General features: G+C 36.9%; 1 pseudogene across 1 annotated transcript; it reads left to right on the top strand.

The window, feature by feature from the left end:
* Positions 1-10,164: 10,164 nt before the first annotated feature.
* On the top strand, positions 10,165-12,548 carry LOC308706034 (proteinase-activated receptor 1-like; annotated as a pseudogene). Its single transcript has 3 exons — positions 10,165-10,168; positions 10,271-10,411; positions 11,427-12,548. The product of its transcript is annotated as a proteinase-activated receptor 1-like (transcript).
* The last annotated feature ends 373 nt before the right edge of the window (positions 12,549-12,921 follow it).

Below are 12,921 nucleotides of genomic sequence, written 5' to 3'. Positions count from 1 at the left end.
GTTGAACACAAAAGAAGATATTTTAAAGAATATCTGAAACCAAATTTTATTAAATTTTTTTAAATGGGGACTAGCAACCGTTTGGTTACAGACATTCTTCAAACTATCTCTTTTTTTGTGTGTGTGTGTTCAACAGAACACAAGATTAGAACAACTTGAGGGTGCGTAAATGATGATAGTCTTCATTTTTGGGTGAACTACACCTGTAAGTCAAAAACAGAACAGAACATTGAATAGCAGCACTTTCAACAAATAGATTATATTTGAAACATTTATTTGATACTTTACATCTATTTGATTGCAAGAAAATTAATTTACTTGTACATTTGAAATTAAAGGGGGGGTGAATTACTGTTTCATGCATACTGAGTGTTTTACACTGTTAAAGAGTTGGATTCCCATGCTAAACATGGTCAAAGTTTCAAAAGTTAAGTTGTACGTTTGAAGGAGTATTTTTGTTCAAAAAATTGTCCTTCCGGTTTGTCACAAGTTTCGGAAAGTTTTTTTCGAGTATGGCTCTGTCTTACGTAAGAGAGGGTGGAATTTCCTTATATGGGTCCTAAAGGCACTTCTCCGGTAAGATCGCGGGCGCGCGCGCGCACTCGTAAAACAGAGCAAGAGAGCGAAAGCAGTTCGCCATCAAAGCGCCCTGCCCGGCTTTTGGGAAGTCCGTGTCACCAAAGAAGTGTGTTTTTGGTTGCCAGGGCAAGACAACCCTGCACAGATTCCCAAAGAACCCAGCGTTAAGGCACCCGTGGATGGAGTTTGTTTTCCAGAGCATAAACGGAGTTGTGTAAGACTGTTGTTCCCTGCATTTCGACGATGATTGTTTTATAAACAAAGCCCAGATCGGATTTGCAGATCGTCTAATGCTTAAGGATTGACCAGTCACAATGATAAAGGTTCGGTGATTAAAACTACTTCTATTGTCTCTGTGTGTTGTTAGCTCGGCGCGTTAGCACAGCTTTAGCTTCGCCCACACGGCCCGCCCCCAGCCGCTCGTTTTTTTCCCGGAAAGACTCGGTACAGTCAATCTTTCAATTAAAAATATAATAAAACAAAAGACTTTTTGGAGATATGAAGGATGCAATATTACTCTATAGGTACTCAAGATTAACAGGAGATTGAGTGAAAATGAGCATTTCACCCCCCCTTTAATATAAAACAGATTATATTTTATGTTCATCTTTTAATATTTTGTCAACATTTTCTGAAAGTTAAGCACCTACTTCACCTAAATCAAAAAAGTTTCATACACACACACACACACACAATATAGGGACTAGTTGTCAAACAAGCTTATTTAATTTTTTTAAACATTATTTTCTCAAATGTTTTATTCTGTTCTCAAAACTGTCATGTTAAAGAACTATTGCGTGAAATATTAAAAGTTAAAGGTGTAACAACTTGCACTATGGTCTCCCCTGTGTCATCTTGCATTACTGAAGCACCTATAATGTACTTTTCTCAGTTCCTTGTCAAAAGTGAAATGCTAAGATCTTCTCGTACAGCGGAGGTGTGATAAGGTTGCCTATAGTCATTTTTTCTGGTGCATTATATGTATCTCTTGTACAGATAAGCATAACTTCCCTATTCCATAACTATTCTCAGATCTGAATGTTATTTTACCATGCTAATAAACTACTGTATTTCAATATTTTTAAATATGTATTTAGTTGTGTTGACACTGTGCCTAAAAACATGTGTATCACTCTTAACTAATGTGATTAAAAATGGTAATATTATTATCAGAAACCTGTGAAATGTGGATGGAGTGTATTTCTTGTTCTTTACATGGAGGCTCACAGAGGAAGTGGAAAAAAAATCTATTAGATGGCGATATCCAGACGTTTATCCAGTGTGGCATGTTGTTAATTCACACACACAGACATGTGAAAACATAAGGTTTAATATAAACACTCTCCATAAATTATATTTTTATTGATTATGATATACCCTACAGTTTCCAATAATGTGATTAAAGCTGGTAGGCCTATATACTGATGTTATTCCTTTCACAGAAGCTGTGCTTATTCCTCTAGATGGTGATATTAAAACACATATAGCCTATCCCACAACTTTGTGCTACAATGTGATGAGGGTTATCTAACTATGGTGTGAGTATTTGGACAGGGCGGAAGTCAGCTCCAGTTTGGATCCAGCTTCTTATGAAGACTTCAGATGCCCAACACCTGTGAAGAGATGATTACAACTCCTGTGAGAACTTCAGATGATACAAACGCTGAATCAAAATGCATCAATATGAATTTTCTATACATTCTAATCAGTTGTTAACAACATGTATTCACTACGTCAATGAGCTCACTGTTTCTGCCTTAAAGGTTGTATCAGCTATTTCAGGCCCAAAAAAGGGCCAAACATAAATGATCACATTCATCTAATCTTTCCTAACGATCCGCTAGCTGCCCTCCCCTTAAGCAGGCCGTCAAAACACTGCATCTCTGTATAGGCAGCCTACACACACAAAAACAATTGGTTTCACCAACCACTCAAAACCAAAATAAAAAGTGTTCCAACCAATCATCGGCAGGGGTGGGTGTTGTGAGCTTTTTCAGATCTCAGAGGCTGCCTACAGAGACAGTGTGTTTTGACGGCCTGCTTATGGGGCTGGCAGCTAGCCGATCTTGCGATGAATGTGATCATTTATGTTTGGGCCTTTTTTTGGCCTGAAATCGCTGATACAAACTTTAAATAAATATATTGTTTAATATACATTTAACTTCGTGATTTGTATAGCTGTACATTTCTGAAATACATAACTTGGACACAGTCACCTGACTTATAGGCTACCTCTGATAAATTGTAGGCTAATGTAGACACATGTATTTTTTTTTTTTTTTTTTTTTTTTGTAAAGCTGCTTTGACAATACAAGGCACATTTTAAAAAAAGCGCTATACAAATAAATGTGAATTGAAATGTGAATATTATAAAGCACATCCTGGCATCGACACTTTATCGAGTGGGTTCATTTCAAAGAACCTATTCAAAATACAAATTCAAGAAGTCTTGTAGTAGCTATACCAACCCAGACAGCAACATAGTGTCGGATTCCACGTAATCTTTTTATTAAATTCAACGAATAATTTTTTTTCAGTGTTAGAATATAGCCTATTAATCCGTCATTATATATAGCCTACTTACCATCAGATTCTGGAAGATGAATTCTTCAAATAGTGGTAGAAGAGGATGTGGTGCTGGTTCTTCAAGAGTCACTCTCAATCAGTCTGTCTATAAAGCCTATAAAAAAAACAGTCTTTATGTATTTACTACACTTCAGCTTGTGATTCTTATTAAGTGGGGGTCATTTTTTAGGATTCTTTACCTAACCTAAGTTTCTGAGACCCTGAGACCTTGCACGTTGCAGTTCCGGAAAATGGTGGCGCTGGAGACTTAAGGGTTCCTGATGGTTTCACACTTAATTCTTTACCTTAATTCTTAATTATTTTGCAGTTAACGTGTATTTTCTTCTCCACCTGTTTTTTGTCTGCCCCTGCTGACCCACTGAGTATTTCACTTTCCATTGGTCAATTTCTAGTATTGCATTAGTAGCCTATTACATCCTTCTCATGGGGATTTAATATTTTTTTACTTTTAAGTCTGAGTTAAATCTCTTTTTTGGCTTATTTTATCTGTAAAGGAAAACGTGCCTAATAATTATGCACACCTGAATATAATTTCCAGCCTTCATGAACAATTATCACTATCAATTATAAATGATTAAATACAAAATTAATAGTAGTTATGATTAATGTGGTTTGGAATTGGTAAAATGTGCCTGGAAAAAAAATATGATCAGAAAATCAACGTGCCAAATATTTCTGCACGCACTCGAAGAAACCTGCTTGTTTTGTTTAAGTAAAACAAACGATATTGCAACCCAGTCTTACGGCAGTTCGTGACATGTTCGTGAACACGAATTTCCCTTTTTTCAAAAGAAAAACGTGGTGCAGACACAAAATATAGTTCCCATTGAAATATATTAGATTGAAAGTCGTGCTGAGTGACACAAAAAAAGGGGAAATTCGTGTTTACGAACAATAGGCCTTGACTAATTTTTGTGACATTTATGTCACGAACTGCCGTGAGACTGGGTTGGAGATAACACACTGCTCAACCGGTTCATTCGATGCAGTGAATTCAAATGAATGACTGGTTCACAAATCGGACATCGTAAATCTACTAGTGTCCAGATTTTGGAGATAGAATTAGTCGTCATGGGGATTAAAATAATCTTGCTTTTAGTTGTAATGGCAACCACCATTAACGGTAAGTAGGCTAGATCAGTATTATGCACAAAAAGTGACTTGTAATTTGATGTCTTGTTGACGCAAAATTTAATTGCCAGTGGTGTGACTGAAACCTTGATCTATCATATTATGAGTGTCAGGAATTTATCATGAGTGTCATACCTTAACCATGGTAGGCTACTGTGGTGGTAGGCTATATCATGCTTTGTAAAAATGCTGTTATCAAAAAAATCATGTATTCAAGAATTCAACAGATGTTGAACACGCATAACAGCAATGTTTCCCTGCCTTTGTTGCCAAAGCAGAATGTGCTCCTTTTAACTCCTTTTATGCTAGATATAATTTAGAATCATCATACATTTTTATTAAAATAGTTTAAATATGCTAAATGTAAGTATATTAATCATATGCAATGTGGAGGAAAATATCGCAACTTCCGTTTCATGACACCTACAAATTATCTGCCAGTGATTTTGTTGAACAGAGATTGGTGAGAAAATATTCAGTATTTATTCCTCAGACCCCAGAAAGACCAACTGTTCCGCAACCCGAGAATGCTAAGGGGTTGAAAAAACAATGAAACTGAAACACCTGGTTTTAGACCACATTGATTTATTATGTTTTTAGGCCTCTTTTGCAGTAAATCAATTAGACTTGGAAATGACAGATACAAGTGCTTCACAGTGGCCAGAGGGATTTTGAGCCATTCCTTTTCCCGAACAGTGGCTAGGTCAATATGTGATGCTGGTGGAGGAGAATGTTTTCTGAATTGCTCCCTATACCCTAAAGTGGCTCGGACCTAATCGGACTGTTCATCAACTCATTTTTTTGTCTTGCTGTGTGTATTGGTGCATTAGCATGCTGATACACAGCACCCCCTTCAAAATACAATGTTTGAACCATTAGGTGCACATGGTCCTCCAGAATGGTTTGGTAGTCCTTGGCAGTGACGTGTGCATCAAGCATGGTAGGGAATACCATGATATTGCAGCCCAAACCATCCCTGATAAACCCCTGTGCTTCACTCTGAGCACACAACAGTCTGGGTGGTACAGCTCTTTGGGGCTTCTCCACACCGTAACTCCCCCGGATGTGGGAAAGACAGTAAAGGTGGACTCATCAGAGAACAATACATGTTTCACATTTTTTATATAATCCAGGTTAGTACCTGGACTTTCAGACAGCTTCCTTTTGCGTTGACAGTTGGATGTGGTTCAATCTACATGGTGGTATGCCGACATTAGCTCTCAATACACCACAAAGACTAGCTGGCCACAGATGAGCAATCTGTCCTCTTTTGAACTATATGTCTCCCATTATTGCAATATTGTATGTACAGCTGTGCTATAGCTCTGCTAATTCAACCTTCACACTCACTCTTGATGGAATGTAAAATCGGTGAAGATTGGCCGTGTTGAAGGCCTGGCGGCCAGTCTTTCAGTTTCATTGTCCAACCCCTGCTTGTGCACCTCACATAGATGCATTTTTGGGCAATATAATTTTTTGAAAATAAATTTACCTTACACTGTGATAGTAATAATATTAATAGTAATGAAATCTAATGATGAAACTTCTCCTGTAAGGGGTGGTGTGGCACAGTAATTAAAGAAAATTAAATGTACAAATCCAGCAAGAAGTGCACAAAAGATACTGATATCAGTACTTTTGTATCAGTAGGCCTACTATAATTTGATTTAGATAGAAGCATCAGCTAAAACAGCTTAACAATAATAAAAAAAAAAATTGTTCCACAAATGTATCAATTGCCTATATTTGTCTGGCACAGTGCAGGGGTGTTGCTAGACCCTTTTAACGGGGGCCCAATCGTGAAGAGTGGGATACATACAATCCACTGACATTCAGGGCTGTTGTGGTCTTCTTCTCAGGGTGCAGATCCACCATCTGGTCTGAATATGGACTGGATCCAGCTGATGACTACAGTAACCTCGGGATAAGGATGAAACAGACAGACTAATATTAGTGTAGATGCCATTCTGTGTTATAAACCAAAAATAATAATGATAGCATTGCATGAATGTTCAAATAACTAAACATCAAATGAACTATATTACTTTGTTGCTACTCCTGACAACACTACCTCTTGTGGTAATTGAAATGGTGCATTTTCCAACATTGGATGCAGTGTCTATATTACCATCAACTGCATTAAAAGTTAAACTAAACCACATCAATATTACATTTAAATCTGTGTTACTTTTATAACTGACTTTGCAAGAATTAGAATTTTTATATAACATGTTTGTTTTTTTTTTTATCGCAAAGGAAAGAGGACACTGACACCGACAGACTAGACAGAGCAGGTTGCTTTTGATATGAAACAAATTCTCAGCTCTCAGATTCTGTCAATTTTATTAGGAAATTCAAACAATAACATTTTGATGCTTGTAAATGTGACTTGACAGATCGTGGTCGTGAATCTAACATCTCTTACTCTTTATTTAATAATAAATAAACATGAATGAACAATAGGTGTGTTCAAAGATACTGTACAACTTACCGAAATGTTTATGCCTCATACATATTATCGATCAATCATTTTTTTTTCAAACCGTGGAAAGAGGTCAATAAAACAGCTGGAGAACACCTCGTTCACATAACGTTATATTTACCTCAGGAAAGCCATTTGATAGCACGTTAGTTGGCAAATAGTTGACAAATTAGAGTATTTTTTATATTTTTACTTATATCATTAAATATTGTAATATTATTATCATAGCCAAGTAAAAACCACATTATATTTATTTGAGTTGTTATTTTCAACCTTTAATAATAATACCAGCTGATAGGGCTCTCTGTATGTTTACAGCATTAGTTGAGGGTTTTTTTCTTGAGAAAAATTAACATACTGTACCTAATATTTATCAAAATTAATCGATATTGAATCAAGATCGGAATCAAATCACAAGATTTGAATTGAAATCGTGTAATTTGTTTTAAGCAATTATAAAAACAGTAGCCTACCAGTCATTTTACCATATAAACATCATGACATGTTATCACTAAACTTAACAAAATTCTGTTTAGTTACCAAATGTTTTGACAGTCACATTACACTTACACCAAAAATTATCCACAGACTGTTTATACAAAGCATATGTTATATCCTGCTTAAATGTCCCTGCTTATCTGGACAGAATGTTCAAAATATCTTATTTTCATGAGGATAAATGTGCTTATTTATTGTCCTATTTATTTTATACTATTGTACTATTGAGACAATAACAAGTTTGCAGTAATTCAAATATGTCATAATTTAATTTTGTAAAAAAAAAAATCATTTTAATTCGAAAACACTGTGCATTTAGTTGTTGTTAGTTTGAGTTGAGAAATACACATTTCAGCATTATCACTAATCTTTGTGTAATTTCCTTGAACCAAGCAAGCTGACTCATGAAACCATTTGTTTATTATATCGCAATCGCATTGCTCAATAATTGCAATATGACATTGTCCCCAAATCGTGCAGCCCTAGCCACAACCATAATAAATAGCCTAGTGTCTAAACAAATGTTTGAGCTTTAGGACAAATGCCCAAATTAACCATCGTGGTCCATCTATTGCTCATTGTGTGCTGCAATGTCAATGAATTGCAGCATGATTTCTCATGCACTCTGTATGTTGTTGTATAATAGCAGCAGAATGGGCTCAATTAAGGTTGGTAGGTCCAGTGATGTCACCAAATATAAATCGTAGCATCTCCACACAGAAGAGACAGAGCACTCAGAGAGGGAAGAAGCACTGTCAATATAGAGATTCCTTGTTTTTCATTAGTTTGTTTTTCAAGTGACCCCTAATTGGAAGCTACTCATGGAGGTCAAAACTATCTTGCTTTCATTTACACTTATGCATGCATCCACTGTTACCTTTAACGGTAAGTAGGCTTATCAGTCCAGTTGTGCAAGAAAGAAATTTGACTTTTAATTTGAGTCTTTTTGATTTTTGTTTAAATTATACAGATAGTTGACAGAAACCTTGATTGCATCATATTGGAAACTTTCGGTTTAAATTTAACCAATTAAATGGTAACCATTTAAATTTCAGATTTAAATGGTGATGGCTTAAAATTTACACATTTGCTATTTTTCTACATTCATCAAAATTGTGTTATTTCTCTGGTTGCAAAAAGTACTGTGGCAGAACCATTGTATTTACCATGGGGTTTTGATATATATGGTGCTGAATAATTTGTATTTTCATATGCTATGGTATTTTCATGGTACACCAATTACCATATTAACTTAATATACGATATTCACATGGTACAAAAAATCATAGCAAAACAATTTATATGTTCACAGGTTAATATAGGTGTGGTTCTAAAAAAAAAAGTGTAAACACGTTAAAGGGATCATATAATGCCCTTTTTGTACAAGCTAATATGATTCTTTAAAAGTTTGAAATATACTTAAAAAAAAAATTCTCATTAGCATTGTAAGAAAATACTAATTTTACCTGGTCAAAAACAGCTCTGTTTTCAGCATGCTGTTTAAGTGCATGTGGCTTTAAATGATAATGATCTTTGCTCACCCCGCCCCTCTGTTCTGTGCATACACCATTTGTAACACAATAACCTTAACACGTTGTTCATTGTAAACGTGGGATTATGAATTACAGTACTAGTCAAAAGTTTGGAAACATTACTATTTTTTATGTTTTTGAAAGAAGTATCTTATGCTCATCAAGCCTGCAGTTAAAAAAAAAAAACAGTAATATTCTGAAATATTATTACAATTTAAAATAATGGTTCTCTTTTTTAATATACTTTAAAATGTCATTTATTTTTGTGATGCAAAGCTGAATTTTCATCAGCAAGTACTCCAGTCTTTGGTGTCTTATGATCCTTCAGAAATCATTCTAATATGCTGATTCAAAAACATTAAAAATAGTAATGTTTCCAAACTTTTGACTGGTACTGTATATTGAGAAAGTCGTACATAGAAAACATGCCGTACCCTGAGTGTAAACCTTAGCCTATGTGCGCATTCATCGTGAAGCGTGCTAGAGATTTGCAAAGATAATATAAAGATTAATATAAAGGTTAATAAAACGTTACACTCACTTCTTCTTTTGGAGGTGCAGCAGGAACAGGAATAGTTGGTACCGATCCTTTTTTCAGGAGCAGCTTCTTAGCAAAACTAGCTTTATACTGACCCTTGTTTGTAAAGCAGTCTGGTGAAATGATTCACACAAACATGAAAGCATTGACGTTGATCATGGGGAATATTCCCTTCGAAAACAAAACTCAGCCACTGCGTCTTCAGCGGTTCGGATTTAGGAACATCAAAATGACTCCTGTGTTCCTTATTACACCCAAGAACAGAACACCACAATCGTTAGACGCCATTCTGCTCCAGCGTATCAACAATGACCGCGTGGACTATGATTGACAGCTCGCTCACGAGCGAGGGCGGGTCTATGTTGAAACGCTGCTGTCAATCAACTATCGTGGGAGGGGCGTCCGACCGTGTGACGCACACGGTCAAACGGCTTGATTTGAGAGAGGGGAAAACATAAGAAGATTAAAAAAAACACTGGATGGATTTTTATCATTTTATGATGGTTGTATACAGGCACTGCCAACACACATTTCAGTACAATCAATTTGTAAAAGTGCATATACCACTATATGACCCCTTTAAGTTGTAATGTGTTTTTGTTATGTCATTAGGTTCTTTCTGACATTATGTTTTGCATAAGTGGGCCTTCATTGCATTTAGGGTCAATTACTGCATCTGTTCCCTCTGGATCATATGGCTGTTTCCTGCGAGCACTGGACTCTTAGCAATGCTTTCTATGTGCCTGCATGTCTGAGAGTTTTTCTTTTCTGTTTTATCCCTGAATCTTCATGACAATGACAGATCAGATTGCTAAGAGATGGGTGCTCGCAGGAAATTAATTAGCTGGACATCTTAATCTAGGCCTCTTGCTTTTAGTAGCTTGCGTGCTATCACTGATAGTGTTTTGTCATGTTTGGTTTCAGAGAGTCATGTAAGCAGCTTTGAAGAGGCTGATGATCCAATAGACTACAACAACCATTCTGATGGACTTTATAATTGGGAAGATCCCGAATCAAGTGAGTATAACGGCACCTATCTGGGTGAAATCAGACCAGACCTGTACTGTACCCTACTGAAATCTATGACTGTTCATCTAAAAATTAACATTCTTTTTTAGCATTTACTCACCTTTATGCACACCATAAGATTTTCATTCATCTTTAAAACACAAAATAATATATTTGTAATGAAACCTGAGAAGTTTATGTCCCTCCTTTGAAAGTCCATGCAACCAAAAAGATGGATGATCTAAAAAGGTCACAAAAGGCATTGTAAAAACAATCCATCTAATCTTGTTAAGAGACACGATCACTTTCTACGATGAACAGATTTAATTTAAGCTTTTATTCACTTATAAACAATGATCAACACACTTACATACATGGTGCATTAATATGGTAAACAAATGTGCATGCATGATGCACACGAACCAATGAGTTTTTTTTCAAGCGCGTTTCGAACACACATTTGAACTTCCAGCTTTATCGTATGTTATGTGCCGGATGTATGCATTAACCAAAAAAATCATCTTGGCATTTCCACCCAGCATTTTTTTTGTGATATCCCAAAATTCACATAAAAATAGGTGGATGGGAACATATAGGCCTAGTGACTGAACTGTGACATGAATACTGTACAGACACTCGAACGTAGTTGTTTTTGTGCTAAATAATATATATAGCTATAGCTGAACCATGGTATGGTATCAGATGCATTGTAAAAATAGCTGTAATCAAAAAAGCTGTTATTCAAGAAGTCAAGAGATGTTGCATGCACCCTCATAACAATATTAGACAAACCACATAAGGCAATGAGAGAATGTCCTCAGCGCTCACTGCTGTACATTTGGCAATGTCTCTGTCTAAACAATGAAATGGTGCAGAGCAATGTTTCCTGGCCATGTCATTATTATTTGTGGATGACTCTACTGCAGGGTAAGTCAAATTTATGTCCATATATTCATAATGTTATCAAAATATGAGGACCCTTTCTTGATGGGGGGCCTCATGAAAGAAAAGAAACGCCCAGGTTGTGTGAGCTTTCACTAATGGTGTTGTGTTTTTGTGTGTTCATCTACAGATTTCAGTATACCTACAGTTGGCAGTTTTTATGCTAAAGAAGAAGAAGACTCTATTTTTAAGATCACTATTTTTCCTTCAGACCAAGCAGAGCTCAACTGTTCCTCAATGTCCATCTCAGAAGAGGCTGCTGTCTTTCTCAAAGGCTTGATGGTCACACGCGTCATGCCCTCGTTCTACATCTTCATCATCCTCATTAGTTTGCCCCTGAACGCTCTGGCCTTGGTGACGTTCACCTGTAGGATTCGAGTGTAGAAACCAGCTGTGATCTACATGTCTAACCTGGCGTGTGTGGACCTGCTCTTCACCCTGCTGCTGCCTCTGAAGATCCACTACCAGCTGAACGCTTCAGATTGGGTGTTCGGTGAGGTGGCGTGTCGTGTGCTCAGTGCTGCTTACTACTGCTACATGTACTGCTCCATACTGCTGATGATGTGCATGAGTGTGGACAGACTGCTGGCTGTGGCGCTTCCCGTCGCCGCTCTAACCTGGAGGAGTGCAAGGAAAGCCACGTGTGTATGTGTGCTGGTCTGGCTGCTGGCGCTCGCTGGTACAGTGCCACTTCTCTCAATGACACAAACGCTCAAGATTAGGGGTGTGGGTGTCACTTGTCATGATGCGCTGTCTCAAACACAGAACTATGTGTACCTGTTCTCCATCCTCTCCTGCCTCTACTTCTTCTTGCCACTGGTTGTCACCTTAGTGAGCTACTTTATCATTATATATGTGCTCAGTGCAAAGTCTGAATCTCTAGCAACATCATCATCTTCAGACATTCGAAGGAGAGCTGTGATTATGACTATCACTGTGCTGATGGAGTTTGTGGTGTGTTTCGCTCCAACCAATGGCATCCTGTTGTACCACTGTGTTCGTTTAGCTACTGGAGGAAACAGTGGGGAGGGAGATTCATCATATGTTGTTTACCTGTTAGCTGTGTGTTTTGGGAGCGCAAGTGTTTTCCTGGACCCTCTTCTGTTCTACTACGGCTCGTCTCAGTGCAGACAGCAGATCAGATCTGTGTTGAAGAGTGAAAAGGCAAAAAAGCCAAACACACCAAGTAACCTGCAGACATAATCCACAGCTTTCAACCAAAACCAGGCTTGCAGTAAAGTTTAACATTTAAAAAAACAGATCAGGAATGTGGTTTTCCTAATTACCAGCTTCTATATATTGTATTATATTACATTACATTACATTTATATATGCCGTTTATCTGTGGTGGATGGTTCATTCTGTTGCAAAACAGCTTTAACAGCATTATTCAGCTTAAGCCAGTTCAGTTTGTGATTAATTTCAATAACTGTGTAAAGTCTTGTGTAAATAAAATCATGCAAAGGTTGTCTAGTCATAGATATTTCCATATGTACTGCTAAGTTTTACTTCCTGATAATAAAAAAGGCCAAATATCTAGTTAATGTTTCTTTCACCAATAACACTCATGTTGTAGCCTGGGTGCCAGCCCGAACCCCACCCACAACATTTTTTGGTCGGGAAGT

This window comes from Scardinius erythrophthalmus (assembly GCF_964197995.2).
Source record: "Scardinius erythrophthalmus genome assembly, chromosome: 17".
In the NCBI taxonomy this organism is placed as follows: Eukaryota; Metazoa; Chordata; class Actinopteri; order Cypriniformes; family Leuciscidae; genus Scardinius; species Scardinius erythrophthalmus.
The sequence above is the reverse complement of the archived record's forward strand: the minus strand, read 5'-3'. Positions and strand labels throughout refer to the sequence as shown.